Source organism: Lathyrus oleraceus, chromosome 7 (genome assembly GCF_024323335.1).
Source record: "Lathyrus oleraceus cultivar Zhongwan6 chromosome 7, CAAS_Psat_ZW6_1.0, whole genome shotgun sequence".
Taxonomy (NCBI): Eukaryota; Viridiplantae; Streptophyta; class Magnoliopsida; order Fabales; family Fabaceae; genus Lathyrus; species Lathyrus oleraceus.
The window spans coordinates 239,661,166-239,683,388 of record NC_066585.1 but is presented as its reverse complement, the minus strand read 5'-3'; the positions used below and the strand labels follow the sequence as shown (position 1 = coordinate 239,683,388).

At 37.9% G+C, this 22,223-nt stretch overlaps 2 non-coding genes across 2 annotated transcripts; both read left to right on the top strand.

The window, feature by feature from the left end:
* The first annotated feature begins 165 nt into the window (after positions 1–165).
* Positions 166–272, top strand: LOC127108783 (small nucleolar RNA R71). Its single transcript, XR_007796296.1, has one exon. It is a non-coding gene; the product is annotated as a small nucleolar RNA R71 (small nucleolar RNA).
* Positions 273–12,098: 11,826 nt separating this feature from the next.
* LOC127108545 (small nucleolar RNA R71) lies at positions 12,099–12,205 on the top strand. Its single transcript, XR_007796076.1, has one exon. It is a non-coding gene; the product is annotated as a small nucleolar RNA R71 (small nucleolar RNA).
* The last annotated feature ends 10,018 nt before the right edge of the window (positions 12,206–22,223 follow it).

Below are 22,223 nucleotides of genomic sequence, written 5' to 3'. Positions count from 1 at the left end.
CGGTCGCTTCCCCACTGATAATGATTTTGGGCCATGCTCTCGATAAGTTGATAAGCGTCAGCGTAAGGTTTATCCATAAGCGCACCACCGGCGGCGGCGTCTATTGTTAACCTTGTGTTGTACAACAGACCATTGTAGAAGGTATGAATTACTAACCAGTCCTCTAAACCATGGTGTGGACAAAGTCTCATCATGTCCTTGTATCTTTCCCATGCTTCGAAAAGAGACTCGTTATCTTTCTGCTTAAATTCATTTATCTGGGCTCTCAACATAGCTGTTTTTCTTGGAGGAAAATATCGGGCAAGAAAGACTTTCTTCAACTCATTCCATGTGGTGAATGAGTTGGAAGGAAGAGACTGAAGCCATCTTCTAGCTTTATCTCTTAACGAGAAAGGAAAGAGACGAAGTCGAATTGCCTCTGAAGTGACACCATTAGCTTTAACAGTATCAGCGTATTGGACAAATACGGATAAATGAAGGTTTGGATCCTCGGTAGGATTTCCAGAAAATTGGTTCTGTTGCACTGCCTGCAACAGCGAAGGTTTAAGTTCGAAGTTGTTTGCTTCGATTGCGAGTGGAGCAATACTCGAATGCGGCTCATCTTGCGATGGAGCAGCGTAATCTCGAAGAGCACGAGCTGGTTCTGCCATTTCTGGTATCGTCGAAGGAAGGAGATTTTTGAGATCAGGAATTTCGATTGGAGGAAGATTGTTTGCAGCACGATACTCCCGAATTCGGCGTAAGACTCGGAGATATCGTTCAACGTCGTTGATTCGTAAGTAGTACGGTTCGCCTTGTGAGTGAGTGTGTGGCATACAAATCAACGAAAGACAAGGGAAAAATAAAAATTGCCTTACTCTCTACAGCGTAACAGAAGAGTTACGATATCGACTAAATAAAAGTCCCCGGCAACGGCGCCAAAAACTTGATCGCGACTTTGTGAGTCTATCGGGGTATTAACTGCAAGTGCACAGTCTAATCGCGTAGTTTTAAAAGATATCGATCCCACAGGGACTTAATGAATCGATATACCGTTTTTCTAGGGTTACTGCGTAAAGCTAAGGCGGATGATACTTTGATGATTAGGGGGAATAGTAAAACTAAATTGGATCTAGATTAAATATCAAATAACACGGATATCGGTATGTAGTTCGTCGTAATTAGGGAATCAAATCTTCGTTGGTCTTTTTCTTAATTTTAAAATAAGTCCTTTCAGTAGACACTATCAATTAAAAGTCTTTTCCTCAAACTCTCGCTCTGTTGAATCACTATGACTTTATATTAACGTACGCTCTCACTATTTAGTTAAATCTAAAATCACTTTTTGAAAGCAATAGAATCTATAGAAACTCTTTTTAAGAAAACACTAACCGTTTAAACGCCCTCGTCTCAAACTCTCGCTCTGTTGACTTAGACTATATGATTAAACTTAAATGCTTAACTCTCGTCCTCACATTTAACTTTTAAAAATAGTTTTTGAAAATGATTAGAATTTAATTAACCTTAAAAATTGCTCTCGCCCTGATTTAAAGTTAATGTCCAATTTACACTGTCCAGTTAAAAGCTCAAACTGTCGTTCTATTGATTTTAACTTCTTTATGTCTTTTACTCTCGTACAAAAACTTTGGTATTAACTCTGTAAATTGAGACCAAAAAAGGAGTGACTATATTTTTAAATAAATTTAAACCAACTCAGTTTTGATTCCTTTATTCCGCTTACTTTACATACCGATATCTAAGTTGATTAGCCGGACATGCTAAACATGCCTAAACAATAATTATGCATAAATACGACCATATCAAACAGACAGTATATATAAACAGCAGCACAGAGCATATGTAAATTAAAACGATAAATCAATTAATTAATGAACCTGGAAAATGACTAGAAATCTTGGTTTTGTTCCTAGCTTCGATGCTCGAACACTCCACCACAAGTCGGTTGGATTTGTTCTTCACAATTCTTGATCAGACAGGTAAATAAAAATAAGGAAATAAAATACTATGATCTAACGTAAGGTTAGATCCAGTAATAATTACACAATAGTTTCCGGTGTAGAAACTATTGTGAGAAAATAAATTGAATACTTAGTAAATTAAGCTAGCAAAGAAAAGAAAATATAGTGCTAAGAAAATAGAATGTTGGAAAATTATAAAGCAGGGAAAATATTGCACGGCGTAGCCCCTTCGTCAATTGGATCCTTTGAGGTCTATTTATATTCATCCATAAAGTAACCGTTTTCTCAAAGGTATCTTCAGTAGAGTTTCTAAAGCGTCAACTAGTCAAGAGGAAAAATAGGGGAGAACGTCCTTCTATTACGCACGTCAAAGCAAAAAAATAGGAGTGGGGTGTGTGACGTCCGTCACACCATGTGTTACGGTCGTAACACTACGTAGAAGGGCGTGACACTCGGCACGTGAGTGTGGCGGTCGTCAAAGCCATTTTCCTTGTAGTTGGCGTGGGCTGGGCTTTAGTGAGATGCTTTCCTACAAAGTCTTCTTTTTGCACCCCTCTTCTTTCTTTTTCACCCATGCTTTAAACAATGACACCTGAAATAAATAAAAAGAAAATACCGAGTAATATCGAATAATATAAAATAAATCGAATCAAATAACAATATAATTTAATTAAATCAAGTCCAAAAATGTGATATTATTTCATGTTATCAAACTCCCCCACACTTAGACTTTTGCTTGTCCTCAAGCAAGATACAATGTGGAAATCGATTTAAAATATTAGCCAGATAAAATTTCCAAACACACATCAATTCGTAATATGTTGAAAGTAAATCTTATTTAGAAATAACCTGAGCTTAATCTTGACATTAAAAATTACTGTAACAACACTAGATAACCCCGCCTTATGCAAACCAGTTCGAGTCATGCTATTATAGCTAGCCTAGTTCTTTTACTCTTATTTCACCCGTTTTCATTCTAGTGAAATCATATTAAGCCCTTTATCTTTTCGCGTACATAGTGGAGTAACCGGTTAGCGATTCTGATCCCCTTTTTAGCTGGAAGTTCTGGTACATAAGTTGGATAACTTCGTTATTTTGTCCATTGCAAATTGCGGGGGATCGGACTGTAGTCCGGCCTACCAAGTTCAGCACCAGAAACCGCTGAACCAACTCATAATGGATCGTTCATACTATGTTTTTGTAGGGTTCGCAACCTTTGGATTAAATGATCGGGTAAGGATCACCTAACTTAATTAGTGCATTTCCTAATTTTTAATATGTTGTTTTGGGAATCATTCACTTATATTCATCGGCTCTCCACGTAGTTTGCTATTAAGATGGTGCCGACTTCTCGTATAAACTACTCGGGGTTACTATAAAACTAAAAGTTCGAGGAATTGGTATAATAGGTACTTAACCTGATCTAACATGTTGAGGTTTTTAGAGCGTTGGGGCGGTAATAATTTTGTCTTGATTTCACTCAAGTTTTATAAAATAAGCAACCTTTATACTTATCGAGTGTGTTGAATTTTGTTATGGCTCAAGAAAATTGAGGGGAGTAGATAATAAAAAAATTTCACACTAGGGACTCGACTTAAAATAAATATTTTTTTTTTGTATATGAATGAAAGGGAAATAACATACTTGAAAGGGAAATGTTGAAAGAGAAATAATCATAACTGAAACAAAGTTTTCCCCCTACACTTAAATGAAACATTGTCCCCAATGTTTTAAAGAAAACGAAAGAAAAGGAAAAAAATTGGAAACCAAACTCAATTCTGCCTGCGTCCTCTTGTTCTCAGACCCGGTGATCGTTGACGTACTTCCAAGTCATCAAACCCGTTAAGCAAGTCGGTGAACCGCTGGTCGGTTATTGCATTCCTCTCTTCTTGTTGTTGTTGCATCTGGCGCATCAGTTGCATTACTTCGTTATTCTGCGCATGCATGGCATCAAGCCGTTGGGCTTGATGTTCAATAGCATCCATGATGTCATCATTTGTTGCGGGCCTTCTTCTTCGACGACGTTGGGAGGATGGACCAGCCACATTATCGGAAGGATTATGTGGGGCCGAATGTTGCTCAGGATCTTGATCACCTTGCTCCATTTCATCAAACTCGTCTGGGGGCGGGTTTGCTTGTGTAGGCTCGGTAGCTTCGGGAGCATTCAGATCGTAAATGAATCGGTTGGGGTTGGTGACATCGGTGAGGGCAATGTTGGGCAAAACAACGCTTGGGACTTCTTGGTTATTCACCATAAGATAATACTTCCCGCCTACCCTATTTTTGATTAAGCGGCTGGAGCGACAATAGCTTATATCCATAAACAGGGGTGGCAAAGATTGCAAATTCTGAAGTCGGTCCCCTAGATTTAAGCCGAGTGCGATGGTGGTTATTAATCCTCCAATCACAAAAGGTTGGCGGCCTCGAGCACAAAGGGTACGAATATGGTGAAGTAAGAAAGAGGCGGCGTTTACCTTTGTGTCGACTGAAAAGATGCAGTGGAGGAAGAATAATTTTTTTGCGTTGACTTTGTTGTTGTTGGGTCTTCCAAAAATGGTGTTTTGCAAAATACGGATAAAATATCGGATAATGGGGTTGTGTATGTGCGAAGCAAGTAGTGCATCCCAATTAGTGGTTTCCACACCGGATATTTTTCCAAAGAGGTCGAATGCGTTCGTGTTCCATTCTGAGTTTGGAGGGATTCTTGGGTGGACTTGGTCTCCTACAGGAAAGCGTAGCATGGCACTCAACTGTTCCTGAGATAGTGAGTACTCGGTGTTGAACATGCGGAAATTTGCGGTACCGGTTAAGTATTCGTTCTCACCGGGTGGAGTGGTGTAGGAATAAGAACTTAAAAACTCTAAGGTGAGTGATGGGTAAGTAGGGTGATTTTGTGTGCAAAGAAAGGTTAAATCAGAAAGCCTAAGTAGCCATTGCACACCTTGAAGTAATCCTAATTCTTGTAAGCAATTTAAATTTGGATACCTGGTAGATATGACACCGCGTTGTTGGAACCGAACGAACTGCTCCCGTTGATAGTTGTCATCTTCAGCTCGGAAAATAATATTTACGAATTGCGCTTCTTGATGTTGGTTCTCCGCCATATTGATAGGTAGGTAGAAAGAAGGAAAAGAGGATGAAATATATTTGTATAGAATGGTTTGTTGGAATGATGTGGTGTAGGAAGAAATGGATTGTAGGTATTTATAGGAAAAGTTTTGGAATTGGGAAGAGGAGTGGGTGAGAGAAAAATAAATGTGGATGAATGTGAGTGGAATGGAGTAAAGAGGTGAGATGAATGGGGAGATGGAGTAACGGTCATGACCTTAACGGTCAACAACGTTTACGAGGAAACACGATGTCACGCTCGTGACAGAGTGTGTTACGGGCGTCATGGGTTGCGTGGCGACCGTGACAGCTTGTGTGACGCTCGTCACGCTGGTGGGCATGCAACGATCACTACGCTCGTGACAACATGCTGGTGCTTCATTAATTCTTTTTATTATTTATTTAATTTTTTAGTTTGGTTATGATATTTGCTATTATTTTATGTTTGATTTGCCATGAATGCTACTCTACTACACCATAGTGTATATATTTTTTTTCTAATAGGCCATGTAAGTAGTAGCATACAGTAAATATCATTACTGGTAATTTTAGATAGTGCATAAATCAAAATAAAATTTAATTTAACCATTAATGCCAATAGCTTCATAAAAATAAACATAATGTAATATTTGAAAATAAAATAAAACATGCGAAAAGTAAATACTAAGATAAAAATAATGTGAAACGAAACTATAAATTTCCTAAAACTAAAACTAAAACTAGTTAACTCTAATTCTTCTAGCCACTTGTAGAATCTCTCGTCGGAGGAGCAAAGGAATTGACACTTGTAGAATCTCTCGTCGGAGGAGCAAAGGAATTGACACGGTGTAGCAACTCGTGGAATTGATTTGTCATTCCACTCATGTATTCCAGAAATTCATGTCCCATCTTAGTTAACTCTTCTCTAATGGCATCTTGTTCTGACATCAAGGCTTGAATAGCGGTATTATAATCAATTCCGGGCATATGATGTCTAAGATTAGGTACTGCCGATTCTGCGGACGGGATAGGATGAGGTGGAGAGGCAACATCATGGTAACCAGTTGGTGTTTATGGATCAGACTCAGCATAAGGAATCTGGTTGCCAAAAATCTCATAATCTTGGATGGTTTCAACAGATCTAACAGGAGAAGGTATTCCATCCAGGTTGTAAAGCCAATTATTTCGGTTATGGACACTAGTCATCGGGCTAGGCATGGTGAATAGGTAAAAAGCTTGGTTATTAATTAATAGTTAAAACTCTTCAGGTCCAAGGTTTCCGATAAACATAGTGTTGAAGAGGAAAAGTATATTCATAGGCTCAATGCCACAAAAAGGATTCAAATCAAGCATGGGTTGGCGTAATCCAATAGCATTAGCAATCATAGTTATCAATCCTCCTATGTGAATCGGTGCACGGTCATCTTGAATAAGGAGGTCAAAACTCGCCAACATATAAGTGGCACCATTCACTGGACGGTTCTAGGAAGCACAAAATATTATGAAGAGTTCATCACGTGATACTGTGGTAATGTTTGATCTTTTCCCAAAAAGAGTGTGTGCTAGGATCTTGTGGAAATAACAAAAAGCCGGGTTATGTATGTTTCCAGAAAGAAACTCATGTTCCTCAGGGTCGTCATTTCCCGTCAAACTTCCCCAAAAATGCTTAAGCTCTCTATATTCAAAAAGGTCTTCTTGGCTCATGGTGAATGTGTCAAAAGAAGTAGGGAACCCTAAGAGGTTAGTAAATTCTTGAATGTTATACTGATACTCCATATTGAACATCCTGAACTGAATGAAACCTCGGTTTATTCCTTTTCCATGGTTTGGTAATTAAATCAGGGAGCTAAGGAATTCTAGAGTTAGTCTTCGGTAAGTAACAAATTGTCTCCAAATAGGAGTGGTTTCCCACCCTATTTGACTCAGCAGATATAAGACACTATCTCTTAGCCCAAGAACGGTCATTGCACAATCATCAGCATAAAAACTTGGGTGCATCTCTCTCTCTCTCAGCTAGTTCTTCAAATTTTTGTCTCTGAGCTCTCCCTCGGAATTTGATACCCATGCGATCAATATGTCCCATCAGGTTAGTGTTAACTAAAGAAAAGAAAAACAAGAATTTAGTCAGGATTTGGCCAGATGCCGAAAGAAGAAAAGAAGAAAAATTTAATTAAAGTAAAGAATATGAAGAATGAAAACTGAATAAACTTCAAAAAGAATAATCAAAGAAAAAAATAAAAATTTGTGGGTTGTCTCCCACGATTGTTTAATGTCGCAAGCTTAACACAAAACTATTAAATGTTAATCTATTAATTTTGGAGACAATACGTCTAAGTGCAGGACTTGCGAGTCTTCATTGTTTTCATCATAGTGATAATGTTTTAGACGCTGCCCGTTTACGATAAATGATTCAATAGATTTTCCTTTAATTTCTACAGCCCCACTAGGAAAGACATTAGTGACTTGGAAAGGGCCTGACCATCTAGATCGTAGCTTTCCTGGAAATAACTTAAATCTAGAGTTAAACAATAGGACTACATCGCCTTGTTTGAAAGTTTTCCTTGATATACGTTTATCATGCCATTTTTTCGTTCGTTCCTTGTAGATTCTGGCATTTTCGTATGCGTCTTGTCTAAGTTCCTCTAATTCGTTTATATCAAGAATTCGCTTTTCACCGGCGGCCTTATTGTTCAAATTTAAATTTTTAATAGCCCAATAGGCCTTATGTTCTAACTCCACCGGGAGGTGGCAAGATTTACCATAAATAAGCTTAAATGGGGTTGTTCCTATGGGAGTTTTGTAAGAGGTTCGATATGCCCATAAAGCTTCGGGTAATTTTGATGACCAGTCTTTCCTCGATGTAGCGACTGTTTTTTCCAATATCTGTTTAATTTCTCTGTTAGACACTTCCACTTGTCCACTGTTTTGAGGATGGTAAGGTGTTGCTACTCGATGTTTTACACCATACTTAAATAATAATTTTTCGATTATCTTAGATATGAAATGAGATCCACCGTCACTGACGACTATTCTTGGGACACCAAATCTTGGAAAGATTATATTCTTAAAGAGTTTAATTACTACTCGTGTGTCGTTTGTTGGAGAAGCTATAGCCTCAATCCATTTTGATACGTAATCAACCGCTACGAGTATGTACTTGTTACCGAAAGAAGGTGGAAAAGGTCCCATGAAATCTATCCCCCACACATCGAAAATTTCTACTTCCAAAATGCCTTTTTGTGGAATCTCGTCACGTCTAGATATGTTTCCTGTGTGTTGACACCTATCGCATTTCTTGACAGCGGCATGCACATCCTTCCATATGTTTGGCCAATAAAGACCGACTTGTAGGATTTTGGAGCAGATTTTGGATGTACTTGCATGTCCACCATAAGGAGCGGAATGACAATGTTGGATTATACTTTCTACCTCTTCTTCAGGTATACAGCGACGGAAAATACCATCGGGGCCTCTTTTGAAAAGTAAAGGGTCGTCCCAGTAATAATGTTTTTTGTCATGGAAGAATCGTTTCTTTTGTTGGTATGATAAATCAAGTGGAACCACTCTGGCGGCTAAATAATTGACAAAATCGGCGTACCATGGTGTAACGCATACCGCCAATGTGGTCTCTACCTGTTCATCAGCTCTATTTTCTTCCAAATTAGCTATAAGTTTATCGTACGAGAAATCATCGTTGATCGATGTTCTTTCCGGTTCCAGGTTTTCAAGTCTAGAGAGGTGATCTGCTACTACGTTTTCAGTTCCTTTTTTATCTTTGATTTCCAAATCAAATTCTTGTAGCAACAAGATCCACCTTAGGAGTCTAGGTTTAGCATCCTTTTTTGTTAAGAGGTACTTAATGGCAGCGTGATCAGTGTAAACGATTATTTTAGCTCCGACCAGGTAGGAACAAAATTTATCTAGTGCAAATACTACTGCTAAAAGTTCTTTCTCGGTCGTGGCGTAATTCATTTGCGCTTCATCTAGAGTTCTACTCGCATAATATATGACGTGGAGTTTTTTATCCTTTCGTTGTCCTAAAACAGCGCCTACGGCGTAGTCACTTGCGTCACACATTATTTCGAAAGGTTCATTCCAATCCGGGGTCTGCATTATGGGCGCGGAGATCAATGCTTGTTTAAGTGTTTGAAATGCTTCTAAACATTTATTGTCGAAGATGAATTCAACGTCTTTCATTAATAATCCGGTTAAAGGTTTAGTTATTTTAGAGAAATCTTTAATGAATCGTCGATAAAAACCGGCATGTCCTAAGAAGCTTCGTATTTCTCTCACAGTTTTCGGAGGTTGAAGGTTTTCGATTACTTCTATTTTGGCTTTGTCTACTTCAATTCCTCTATTTGATATGATGTGTCCTAACACAATTCCTTCTTGTACCATAAAGTGACATTTTTCCCAATTAAGTACTAGGTTTACTTTTATACATCATTCTAGAACTCTCTCTAGGTTTTCAAGACATTCTTCGAAACTTTGCCCGCATATAGAAAAGTCATCCATAAAGACTTCCATGATGTTTTCGAGAAAATCGGCGAATATTGCCATCATGCACCTTTGGAAGGTTGCAGGAGCATTGCACAAGCCAAACGGCATTCGTCGATAAGCGAAGGTACCAAAAGGACATGTGAACATTGTCTTTTCTTGGTCATCAGGATGAATTGGTATTTGGAAGAAGCCTGAGTAACCGTCTAGATAGCAGAAATGAGAATGCTTGGCTAGTCGCTCTAACATCTGGTCTATGAATAGTAAAGGAAAATGATCTTTTCGGGTTGCTTTGTTTAGCTTCCTATAGTCAATGCACATTCTCCATCCCGATTCAATTCGTTTGGTTATAGTTTCTCCTTTTTCATTTTCGATCACTGTTATACCTCCTTTCTTTGGTACTACGTGTACAGGACTAACCCATTTGCTATCGGATATAGGATATATGATACATGCCTCTAATAACTTCATTACTTCCTTCTTCACTACCTCACTCAGGATCGGGTTTAGTCTCCTCTGATGTTCCCTAGAAGTCTTACAGTCTTCTTCTAGCATGATGCGGTGCATACAAATAGAAGGACTTATCCCTTTAAGATCGGTGATGTTGTATCCTAATGCGGTTGGATATTTTCTTAAGATATGCAGGAGTTTTTCGGTTTCAAGTTCTCCTAGTTCTGCATTGACTATCACTGGTCGTTCAAGTTCTAAGTCTAGGAATTCATATCTCAGATTTTTGGGAAGTGTTTTCAGGTCGAGGGTTGGTTTCTTAAGGCATTGCGTAGGATCCGATGTTATTGCTAAACATTGGTTCAGTCTGTCTTCTACACGATAGTCGGACAAATCGTCATTTTCTAATTCTGTTTCTTTTATGCATTCATCGATGATATCCGTGAAGTAACATGTGTCTTCTATTGCAGGTGCTTTCAAGAATTTGGAAAGAATAAACTCAATTTTCTCTTCTCCTACTTCGAAAGTGAGTCGTCCTTGTTTTACGTCTATGATAGCACCGGCGGTTGCTAAGAATGGTCTTCCCAATATAATGGGGGTAACTTCATCTTCTCTTATGTCCATAATGATAAAATCGGTGGGAATGTAGAATTGACCTATGCGCACGGGAACGTTTTCAAGAATTCCTACGGGATATCTAACGGAACGATCTGCTAATTGCACAGACATTTTAGTTGGTCTTAATTCTCCCATTTCAAGTTTCTTGCATATGGACAAGGGCATAACACTGATACTGGCTCCTAAATCGCATAAAGCTTTATCTATGACAAATTTTCCTATATGACAGGGTGTAGAAAAACTACTAGGATCTTTAAGTTTATGAGGCATATTCTGGATTATTGCGCTACACTCAGCAGTGAGTGTAACGGTTTCACTATCTTCAAGTTTCCTTTTATCAGATAAAATTTCTTTTAAGAACTTAGCATATGATGGCATCTGTGTAATAGCTTCTGTAAAAGGAATGGTGACGTTTAATTGTTTCAGTAGGTCAACAAATTTCTTAAATTGGCCCGCGTCTTTGGTTTTAATTAGCCTTTGAGGATAAGGGATAGGTGGTTTGTAAGGTGGAGGAGGTACATAAGGTTCTTTGTTTCTAAGGTTTCCTTATTACATTCTTCCTTTTCCTTAGGTCTACCATCTTCCTCAGTTGACTTTTTAGAGTTTTGGTTCTCAATCCTTGGGTTAGACGGTCCTTCTACCTCTGTTCCACTTCTTAATATAATTGCATGAGCGTGGCCTTTCGGATTAGGTTGGGGCTGTCCAGGAAATGTACCAGTTGGGGCAGCAGTAGGCGCTTGTTGTTGAGCTACTTGCGAGATTTGTGTTTCCAGCATTTTGTTATGGGTAGCCAGGGCATCCACTTTACTTGCTAGTTGTTTAATCTGTTCGCTAGTGTGTACATTCTGGTTTAAGAACTCTTTATTGGTCTGCTGTTGAGAAGCTATGAAGTTCTCCATCATGATTTCCAAATTGGATTTCCTAGGAACGTTATTGTTAGGTGTAGATGGGGTCGGCTTTTGATATCCAAGAGGTATAGCTGGGGCTTGACTGGGAGCTTGACCTGGTGCGTATAAAGCGTTGTTACTTTTATATGAAAAATTAGGATGGTTCTTCCAGTTTGAGTTATAAGTATACGAGTAAGGATTTCCTTGAGCATAGTTCACCTTCTCTGCTTGGATTCCTGTTAGGAGTTGACAATCAGTAGGCGTGTGACCTTGAATTCCACAGACTTCGCAATTTTGAGTTACGGCAACCACAATGGCTGGAGGTGATACATTTAAACTTTCAATTTTCTGGGCAAGAGCATCCACTTTTGCATTAACATGATCAAGGCTACTTATCTCGTACATGCCCCCTTTTGTTTGAGGTTTCTCTACCATTGTTCGGTCGCTTCCCCACTGATAATGATTTTGGGCCATGCTCTCGATAAGTTGATAAGCGTCAGCGTAAGGTTTATCCATAAGCGCACCACCGGCGGCGGCGTCTATTGTTAACCTTGTGTTGTACAACAGACCATTGTAGAAGGTATGAATTACTAACCAGTCCTCTAAACCATGGTGTGGACAAAGTCTCATCATGTCCTTGTATCTTTCCCATGCTTCGAAAAGAGACTCGTTATCTTTCTGCTTAAATCCATTTATCTGGGCTCTCAACATAGCTGTTTTGCTTGGAGGAAAATATCGGGCAAGAAAGACTTTCTTCAACTCATTTCGTGTGGTGACTGAGTTAGAAGGAAGAGACTGAAGCCATCTTCTAGCTTTATCTCTTAACGAGAAAGGAAAGAGACGAAGTCGAATTGCCTCTGAAGTGACACCATTAGTTTTAACAGTATCAGCGTATTGGACAAATACGGATAAATGAAGGTTTGGATCCTTGGTAGGATTTCCAGAAAATTGGTTCTGTTGTACTGCCTGCAACAACGAAGGTTTAAGTTCGAAGTTGTTTGCTTCGATTGTGGGTGGAGCAATACTCGAATGCGGCTCATCTTGCGATGGAGCAGCGTAATCTCGAAGAGCACGAGCCATTTCTGGTATCGTCGAAGGAAGGAGATTTTTGAGATCAGGAATTTCGATTGGAGGAAGATTGTTTGCAGCACGATACTCCCGAATTCGGCGTAAGACTCGGAGATATCGTTCAACGTCGTTGATTCGTAAGTAGTACGGTTCGCCTTGTGAGCGAGTGTGTGGCATACAAATCAACGAAAGACAAGGGAAAAATAAAAATTGCCTTAGTCTCTACAGCGTAACAGAAGAGTTACGATATCGACTAAATAAAAGTCCCCGACAACGGCGCCAAAAACTTGATCGCGACTTTGTGAGTCTATCGGGGTATTAACTGCAAGTGCACAGTCTAATCGCGTAGTTTTAAAAGATATCGATCCCACAGGGACTTAATGAATCGATATACCGTTTTTCTAGGGTTACTGCGTAAAGCTAAGGCGGATGATACTTTGATGATTAGGGGGAATAGTAAAACTAAATTGGATCTAGATTAAATATCAAATAACACGGATATCGGTATGTAGTTCATCGTAATTAGGGAATCAAATCTTCGTTGGTCTTTTTCTTAATTTTAAAATAAGTCCTTTCAGTAGACACTATCAATTAAAAGTCTTTTCCTCAAACTCTCGCTCTGTTGAATCACTATGACTTTATATTAACGTACGCTCTCACTATTTAGTTAAATCTAAAATCACTTTTTGAAAGCAATAGAATCTATAGAAACTCTTTTTAAGAAAACACTAACCGTTTAAACGCCCTCGTCTCAAACTCTCGCTCTGTTGACTTAGACTATATGATTAAACTTAAATGCTTAACTCTCGTCCTCACATTTAACTTTTAAAAATAGTTTTTGAAAATGATTAGAATTTAATTAACCTTAAAAATTGCTCTCGCCCTGATTTAAAGTTAATGTCCAATTTACACTGTCCAGTTAAAAGCTCAAACTATCGTTCTATTGATTTTAACTTCTTTATGTCTTTTACTCTCGTACAAAAACTTTGGTATTAACTCTGTAAATTGAGACCAAAAAAGGAGTGACTATATTTTTAAATAAATTTAAACCAACTCAGTTTTGATTCCTTTATTCCGCTTACTTTACATACCGATATCTAAGTTGATTAGCCGGACATGCTAAACATGCCTAAACAATAATTATGCATAAATACGACCATATCAAACAGACAGTATATATAAACAGCAGCACAGAGCATATGTAAATTAAAACGATAAATCAATTAATTAATGAACCTGGAAAATGACTAGAAATCTTGGTTTTGTTCCTAGCTTCGATGCTCGAACACTCCACCACAAGTCGGTTGGATTTGTTCTTCACAATTCTTGATCAGACAGGTAAATAAAAACAAGGAAATAAAATACTATGATCTAACGTAAGGTTAGATCCAGTAAAAATTACACAATAGTTTCCGGTGTAGAAACTATTGTGAGAAAATAAATTGAATACTTAGTAAATTAAGCTACCAAAGAAAAGAAAATAAAGTGCTAAGAAAATAGAATGCTGGAAAATTAGAAAGCAGGGAAAATATTGCACGGCGTAGCCCCTTCGTCAATTGGATCCTTTGAGGTCTATTTATATTCATCCATAAAGTAACCGTTTTCTCAAAGGTATCTTCAGTAGGGTTTCTAAAGCGTCAACGAGTCAAGAGGAAAAATAGGGGAGAACGTCCTTCTGTTACGCACGTCAAAGCAAAAAAATAGGAGTGGGGTGTGTGACGTCCGTCACACCATGTGTTACGGTCGTAACACTAAGTAGAAGGGCGTGACACTCGGCACGTGAGTGTGGCGGTCGTCAAAGCCATTTTCCTTGTAGTTGGCGTGGGCTGGGCTTTAGTGAGATGCTTTCCTACAAAGTCTTCTTTTTGCACCCCTCTTCTTTCTTTTTCACCCATGCTTTAAACAATGACACCTGAAATAAATAAAAAGAAAATACCGAGTAATATCGAATAATATAAAATAAATCGAATCAAATAACAATATAATTTAATTAAATCAAGTCCAAAAATGTGATATTATTTCATGTTATCAAACTCCCCCACACTTAGACTTTTGCTTGTCCTCAAGCAAGATACAATGTGGAAATCGATTTAAAATATTAGCCAGATAAAATTTCCAAACACACATCAATTCGTAATATGTTGAAAGTAAATCTTATTTAGAAATAACCTGAGCTTAATCTTGACATTAAAAATTACTGTAACAACACTAGATAACCCCGCCTTATGCAAACCAGTTCGAGTCATGCTATTATAGCTAGCCTAGTTCTTTTACTCTTATTTCACCCGTTTTCATTCTAGTGAAATCATATTAAGCCCTTTATCTTTTCGCGCACATAGTGGAGTAACCGGTTAGCGATTCTGATCCCCTTTTTAGCTGGAAGTTCTGGTACATAAGTTGGATAACTTCGTTATTTTGTCCATTGCAAATTGCGGGGGATCGGACTGTAGTCCGGCCTACCAAGTTCAGCACCAGAAACCGCTGAACCAACTCATAATGGATCGTTCATACTATGTTTTTGTAGGGTCCGCAACCTTTGGATTAAATGATCGGGTAAGGATCACCTAACTTAATTAGTGCATTTCCTAATTTTTAATATGTTGTTTTGGGAATCATTCACTTATATTCATCGGCTCTCCACGTAGTTTGCTATTAAGATGGTGCCGACTTCTCGTATAAACTACTCGGGGTTACTATAAAACTAAAAGTTCGAGGAATTGGTATAATAGGTACTTAGCCTGATCTAACATGTTGAGGTTTTTAGAGCGTTGGGGCGGTAATAATTTTGTCTTGATTTCACTCAAGTTTTATAAAATAAGCAACCTTTATACTTATCGAGTGTGTTGAATTTTGTTATGGCTCAAGAAAATTGAGGGGAGTAGATAATAAAAAATTTTCACACTAGGGACTCGACTTAAAATAAATATTTTTTTTTTGTATATGAATGAAAGGGAAATAACATACTTGAAAGGGAAATGTTGAAAGAGAAATAATCATAACTGAAACAAAGTTTTCCCCCTACACTTAAATGAAACATTGTCGCCAATGTTTTAAAGAAAACGAAAGAAAAGGAAAAAAATTGAAAACCAAACTCAATTCTGCCTGCGACTTCTTGTTCTCAGACCCGGTGATCGTTGACGTACTTCCAAGTCATCAAACCCGTTAAGCAAGTCGGTGAACCGCTGGTCGGTTATTGCATTCCTCTCTTCTTGTTGTTGTTGCATCTGGCGCATCAGTTGCATTACTTCGTTATTCTGCGCATGCATGGCATCAAGTCGTTGGGCTTGATGTTCAATAGCATCCATGATGTCATCATTTGTTGCGGGCCTTCTTCTTCGACGACGTTGGGAGGATGGACCAGCCACATTATCGGAAGGATTATGTGGGGCCGAATGTTGCTCAGGATCTTGATCACCTTGCTCCATTTCATCAAACTCGTTTGGGGGCGAGTTTGCTTGTGTAGGCTCGGTAGCTTCGGGAGCATTCAGATCGTAGATGAATCGGTTGGGGTTAGTGACATCGGTGAGGGTAATGTTGGGCAAAACAACGCTTGGGACTTCTTGGTTATTCACCATAAGATAATACTTCCCGCCTACCCTATTTTTGATTAAGCGGCTGGAGCGACAATAGCTTATATCCATAAACAGGGGTGGCAAAGATTGCAAATTCTGAAGTCGGTCCCCTAGATTTAAGCCGAGTGCGATGGTGGTTATTAATCCTCCAATCACAAAAGGTTGGCGGCCTCGAGCACAAAGGGTACGAATATGGTGAAGTAAGAAAGAGGCGGTGTTTACCTTTGTGTCGGCTGAAAAGATGCAGTGGAGGAAGAATAATTCTTTTGCGTTGACTTTGTTGTTGTTGGGTCTTCCAAAAATGGTGTTTTGCAAAATACGGATAAAATACCGGATAGTGGGGTTGTGTATGTGCGAAGCAAGTAATGCATCCCAATTAGTGGTTTCCACACCGGATATTTTTCCAAAGAGGTCGAATGCGTTCGTGTACCATTCTGAGTTTGGAGGGATTCTTGGGTGGACTTGGTCTCCTACAGGAAAGCGTAGCATGGCACTCAACTGTTCCTGAGATAGTGAGTACTCGGTGTTGAACATGCAGAAATTTGCGGTACCGGTTAAGTATTCGTTCTCACCGGGTGGAGTGGTGTAGGAATAAGAACTTAAAAACTCTAAGGTGAGTGATGGGTAAGTAGGGTGATTTTGTGTGCAAAGAAAGGTTAAATCAGAAAGCCTAAGTAGCCATTACACACCTTGAAGTAATCCTAATTCTTGTAAGCAATTTAAATCTGGATACCTGGTAGATATGACACCGCGTTGTTGGAACCGAACGAACTGCTCCCGTTGATAGTTGTCATCTTCAGCTCGGAAAATAATATTTCCGAATTGCGCTTCTTGATGTTGGTTCTCCGCCATATTGATAGGTAGGTAGAAAGAAGGAAAAGAGGATGAAATATATTTGTATAGAATGGTTTGTTGGAATGATGTGGTATAGAAGGAAAAGAGGATGAAATACAAGTTATTGCTTTAACCCATTTGGTGGCATAATCAACACAAACCAGAATGTAAACATTAGAGTTTGATGGAGGAAATGTACCGATAAAGTTGATTTTACAGCATTCAAAGGGTTCAACCTCGATTATACCTTTAAGTGGCATCTCATCTCACTCTAAAATGTTACCTATTTTCTAGCACTCGAGACATTCTTGCACATATGACTTACAATCCTTGAATAGTGTTGGCAAACAAAAGCCACTTTGGAGTATATTTGTTGATGTTCTTTCACCATTATGATAGCCTCCATAAGCTGAGCTATAGTTGTGCCACATAATGTCTATAGCTTATTTACTTGCAACACACTTGCAGATTAAAATGTCAACATTAACTTTAAACAGATAAGGCACATCCCACAAATAGTGGTTAGTCTCTTTTTAGAAATGTTTTTTCTGCTGCCAAGTATTTTCTTCCATAACACTTTTTTTGGCTTTATAATTATCCATATCAGCAAACCAATGTCGTTCAGTAATTCCCATCAACTGTTCATTCGGGAATTCTTCATTGATACTTTTTTCCTTCTTAGTGACTTCCCCATTCTCCAACCTGGATAAGTGATCAGCTACAAAATTTTCAACACCTTTTTTTATCTCTTAGTTCTAAGTCAAACTCATGTAGCAATAATATCCATTGGAGTAGCCTCAACTTAGAATATCTTTTGTTGAAAAGGTATTTCAACACTGCATGATCTATAAAAACAACCACTTTCGAACCAATAAGATATGCCCAAAACTTTTCCAAGGCGAATACTACTACTAGTAATTATTTTTCAATGGTGGTATAATTCACCTTATTTTCGTTTAAAACTTTACTAGCATAGTAAATTTTATGAAAAAATTTCTCATGGCATTGACCAAGAACTGCGCCTACCACGTAATCGCTTGAATCACGCATCATTTCAAAGGGCATTTCCCAATTTGGTGTAACGATTACAGATGTAGTTACAAGCTTTTATTTAATAATAGAGAAGTATTTAATACAATCATCATCAAAAACAAAATCAATTTCCTTGAATAGAAAATTGTAAAGTGGTTTCGTAATCTTGGAGAAGTCCTTTATAAATCTTCGGTAAAAATCAACATGTCTAAAGAAATTTCTCGCTCCTTTTACATTCACTAGAGGGTGTAATTTTTCAATCACCACAGTTTTGGCTTGATCTGCACCTATGCCTTTCGCTGAGATTTTATGCCCCATAACGATACCTTCAGTTACAATAAAATGGCATTTTCCCAGTTTAAAACAAGATTTATTTCAGTGCATTTGATCAGTGCATTTTGATGCACATTCTTCTATATTTATACTTATGCATTTCCATGTTTTAGTTTGGTTATTTTTCCCTTTTAATGTGTTTTTATAATTTATCTTATTTTTACATTTATTTATTTTTCACAGTTTATTTTCAGCATTAACAGTCTGCACGAATAAGTCAGAAGGAGCTACGATTTTCATGAAGAAGTCAGAAGCTAATTCAGACTGTAGAATGGTTGAAAAATCCGTTGAAGCCTTCAGCACTAGATTTATATTTTGTGTTGGGTTATTTAGTTTGGGTCTGGGTTATGTTTTGACCAAATTAGGTTTATTCTACTTTTCCTATGACCTAACCAGCCGAAAACAGTAGACGGTATCACTATTCACGAAAATTTGAAAGCTTGTACGAATTCCATGGAGAACTAATCTCTCTGATTCGATATGCCGTTATTCAGGTTCCAAAACTTGAGATTATTATAATGTTAATTTTAGTTTAATTCCTTTCAATGATATTTTGTGTTCTTGTATGCTTAATTCGATTGCATGAAATATATTGATTCAATTTGGTTGATTGTATGATCCTAACATAGACACGTCACGTTTGCTTAATTCGTTTTTGTGTCTGATCAATCATGTTTGCTTAATCCATGAAAACTTATCTCGTTTTCTTAATTCGGACAATAGGATCATACATCTCACAAACTTCACCACGCTTGTCATTGAGTTTGTATCCAAATAGGAATAGACAATCCGCTTAGGGTATTAAAATTATATTAATCGCTGATAGTAGGAACTGAATCGGTAGATTGAATTATTTCATAATCACTTATTTCATAACAGCTTATTTCAAGAATTGCTTTTAATAATCACTTTTTCTTAATCGAACACCAAACCAAACACACACACCCTTAATTCGATTTACCTTTGGATAATAATAATCAAGAATCCTTGAGAGAACGATATCCAAGTTAAAATTGTCGCTGTACTACGTTTTTGAAAAACACTCGTTTTGACCCGCGCGCGACAGCGGATCAACATCTCTCAAGAAAAACATTGAGGTGGGGAAGACAATTATCAAAATTATTACCAAAAATAGAAATGTCATCCATAAATACCTCAATAGACAATTCGATCATATCCGAAAAGATAAAAAGCATGCACCTTTGAAAGTAAGTGGGAGCGTTGCATAAGCTAAATGGCATTCTGCCATATGCCAATACTCCAAACATGCATGTGAAAGTGGTATATTCCTGGTCTATGGGATCTACAACAATTTGATTGCTTCCCAAATATCCATCTAAGAAATAATAGTAAGCTTGACCTGGTAACCTATCTAACATTTGATCCATAAAAGGTAATGGAAAATGATCTTTTCGTGTTGCTTGGTTCAACCTCCTATAATCAATACCCATTCTCCATCTAGTCACAATTCTAGTTGGGATTAACCCGTTATTTTCATTTCTAATGACTGCCATACCTCCCTTATTAGGTACTGCATGTATTGGACTCACCCAAGAACTATCATAAATCGGATAAATTATACATGCTTTAAGCCATTTTAATACTTCTTTTCTAACCACTTCTTTCATGGTCGGATTCAATATCATTTGTGGTTGAACTACATGCTTGATTTCTTCTTCCAATTTTATCGTATGCATGCAATAAATTGGGTTGGTGCCTTACGAATCACTCGTACTCCAACCGAGTGTTTTCTTTTTGTACTTTAGCACTCTCAATAACTTTTCTTCTTCCAATTCTGACAAAGAGGTTCTGATTATCACCGGTTGTAATGGATTCTCACCTAAAAATACATATTTCAAGTGCTTTGTAAGTTCCTTAATTTCGGGATCCTTTTGGACTATTAGTTTATTTTTTTGCCCAGTCCCCCTTCATTCCCCAATCTTTCTTATTTCATCTTTAACCTGTGTTGCTTGAAGTTGAAGTAAGCATTCAGATACTTCTATATCAAACTCATCCTCGACATGTTCAATTGAATTAAGAATGACTCAATCCATTGGTGGTGTAGGTGTATTTGTAGAATTTACCTCATTGACAAACTCGTCCATCATGTCTATCTGATAACATTTTGGGCTTTCCTTTTGATGCTTCATTACTTCAAAAATGTTAAAGACAACTTTCTCTTTGTTAAACCCCAAAGTTAACTCACCCAATTCAACATTAATTAGACCTTTATTGGTTTCCAAAAATGTCCTTCCAAGAAGTAGTGGTGTCTCATAATCTTCCGGAATGTCTAAGATCACAAAATATGCAAGCAACAGTAACCCACCTACTATGACAATGACAACTTCGAGAATTCCATACTAGAATGTGATTGATCGATTAGTACGTGTGAGAGCCATTTTTGTTGTTTTCGGCTAACCACAATTTAACTTCCTCATCATAGATAGCGACATCAGATTGATGCTAGCTCCTAAGTCACGTAAAACATGGCCAATAATTAGTGAACCAATGGAAAACCAAATAGTAAACCTACATGGATCAGTGAGTTTTTGTGGAAGCTTTCTCTGAATGATAGCGTTACACTCTTCCGCCAAAGTGATATTTTTATCATGCTTCAACTTACGTTTTCCTAATAAGAGATCTTTCATGAATTTAGCATAAACATACATCTACTTGAGAGCTTCTTAAAATGGAATATCGACCTGTATTTTGTTCAACATCGCTATGAACCTTTTAAACTGACCCACTTCCATCTCTTTCTTCGTCTTCTTCTTCTGAATTGGGTAGGATGGCTTGATATAATCGGGTAGCTCAGAATTGGGTTCAGTCAAGATTTGTTTCTTGGTTCTCCTAAAGGGTGAATTTTTATCAATGTATTGGTAAGGGGTGTAACCTTTAACTTCATCACCACTATTATTTTCACGTTTTCTCCCTCAGAATTTGTCTCAACTTCATTTTCGACTACCACTTCTTTTCCACTCTTTTTTTCAACTTCACTATATTCATTCTTTTCTTCACTCACTTTTGGTTCAGAAGGTACCACTCTATTTCTTAACTCAATTTCCTTGCACGATTCATTTTTTGGGTTACCTATAAATCTCCCACTTGAACTAGCTTGGGCTTCCTGAAATTCTAGTTATCAGACTTTGGATGTCACACTGGTTGTTATGACATCCAAGTCTGCACAGACAGGGATTATGCAGAACTTAACAGTAAGTGCAGTAAATAACACAAGTAATTGTTCACCCAGTTCAGTCCAACATGACCTACATCTGGGGGCTACCAAGCCAGGGAGGAAATCCACTATTAGTAGTATCAATTCAAAGCTAAACTCACCCGTTTACAACTTCTCACTTAATCCCTACCCAATGCAATTTCAATCTTAACCTAAGATCAAAGTTCCTACTCACTCCCCCTCAATCACCTCAGTGATATTAAAGACACTTTGAAGTCACACTTCAAAAACAACTCTTGATTATGCTTCACAACTTAAATCAAGATACACAGCACTCTCGCTTAAAAGCTTTGAGTGACACAACACTTACAACTCAATGAACACCCTATGCCAAAGCTATTATCTACTTGATAATGGCTTGACTTACAAGATACGTCTAATACTAGACTCACAAAATACAGCAGTGAAGTATGATGGACACACTAAATCTTCACGCCTCAAAATCCCCCGAAACTGAATGAAGGAATGCCTTCCTTTTTATGTTGCAGCACCTGGGCTTTTGCACTTGTATTTTCCTGAATTTTTGGTCACACAAGTTCCCTCAAATTCAACATTTAGGTTGCTAACAAATAGGCTATTTGTTAGGTTCATTGAATGTAGCTTGGTTGTTGATTTCCTGGATTTTCTCTCAGCTGTTGAATCCCTAAAGAATAGC